Genomic DNA, 1,974 nt, shown 5'->3' on the forward strand with positions numbered 1-1,974 from the left:
AATACCTATATAGTTTTGTTCTCTTAAAAACTGTACATAATACCATATTCTGCAATTTGTTTTTTTACTTCACATTGCATTTGAGATTTATTCATATGCTTTCATTTTAATTATTATATAGTATTTCATGTTACAAATGGACCGCCATTATGTATATATTTTTGTAGTGATGAAGAATTAGTTTTTAAAAATAGTCACCATTCCCCTGCTTATACTTTCTATTAAAAAAAGAAACAACACACACACAGTCACTGTTACCAACGCTGGGGCAAGTTTCTTCATAGTATACATCTGAAAATTATGGGGTATGCATATCATTAGTTTTACTAAGTATTGCCAAAATCTCCAAGGTGGTTGGATTAATTTACATGCTCACTGGTGTACAAACACGCTCATTTCTCCATATTGTGGTAAGACTCAATACTGCCAGATTTTAAAATTTTTCTGAAAATTATTCCATGTTATCAATTCTCCTCCCAGAACACAAGAATTTAACGTGCTGTAACTATCCAATGAATACTTCCACCTTTCCCATTTATCATTTTAGTCTAGAATTTTGGTGCATGTTTTACTATCAAAAGTTAATTAAAAGTTTCTATGCAGATATTTATCTATATTTTTAAAACCAGTTCTAAGCTCTCCTTTCTTTTCGGGTTCTTTACATCCTTTACTAGTCATTTCAGCAAATTCGTGTGGGTGGTAAACTCTCAGTTAATATATGTCTGAAAAATTTATTTCATTCTTTATGGAATTTGACTTCAGCTGAGTACAGAATTCTAGGATCCTTCAGCCCTTTGAAGAGACTACTGCATTGCTTTCTGCTGTTTGTTATTGCTGACAGTCTTTGCCAATCTTAAACTCCTTTGTGGATAAGCTTTTGAGATTTTCTTTAGGACTTAAGGCTTGACAATTTCACTACTCTGCGTCTAGATGTGAATTTTTACTTAGTTTGTCTATATTCTAAGATTCATAATCTCCCTTGATTTTTCCAAGTTCCCAGACAACCCTCTGAATGTTGCATTTCTTATCTTATAGATGTCATTTTAGATTTATGTTGGAACACTTTATGTTGTCTCTGCTTTTCTTTCACGTTTTTGTTAACTTTTCCACTTGGCGTTATTTTCTAGGTGAAATTCTCAGTGCAATCTTTCAATTCATAGATTCCTCCATTGACCCTTCTCAACATGTTCCAATTGCCAAAACAAGGACCTGGGAATTATCCTAGATGTATCTTTTGCTTTATCCTTGACCTCCAATTGGCCAGTGAGTTCTATCATTTCCATCCACACTGCCCCTGCCTGGGCCCTCAGGTATTCTCACCTGGCTTCCTAAACTAGCCTCCTAACTTGCCTCCCTTCTTTTTATTTGTTTATTTTCTAACTACATTCAGGCCTTCGCTCATGGATTTGAATGTTACCCTGTTAACTTTTAAGCTTTCTGTGTCTCCCTGTAGCGTTTTGTTCCTTAGCTTGGCACACAAGGCCTGTGATAAGCATATCCATGAATATCCCCTGAGCCTCATATTACCCCTCCTTACAAATACCTTTCATTGGAACCATACCAACCTGTCAACTTGAATAATCTACCTACCCACCTATCTACAGGCATGCGCTGTGTTCTTTCATATTTCCGAGATTTTGCATTTTTTAAAAAATTGCCCTTCCTTCCTCATACCTGGATAATGTAGCTAATACTTTCCTCTGAGAAACAGCCTTCTCCTGAAGTCACGACCACTCCCTCCCAACCACAGAGTTTACTGGAAACTTTGTGATCCACCTCCAAGGGTCTAGCTTATCCTTATTACAGAACTTGTCTCACTATGGATTTTTCGTCTACTTTATCCACTCAACTGTGAGCTTGCTGTGGGTATTGTTTGCACATTGTACATGTGTTTAAATCACGAAATGAATAAGTGAACAAAAAGGAATATACTGCACAATTCCTGGGTAAAGCAAATCATTAAAAAAATGAAAA

This window comes from Propithecus coquereli, unplaced genomic scaffold (assembly GCF_000956105.1).
Source record: "Propithecus coquereli isolate 6110/MARCELLA unplaced genomic scaffold, Pcoq_1.0 Scaffold3693, whole genome shotgun sequence".
NCBI lineage: Eukaryota > Metazoa > Chordata > Mammalia > Primates > Indriidae > Propithecus > Propithecus coquereli.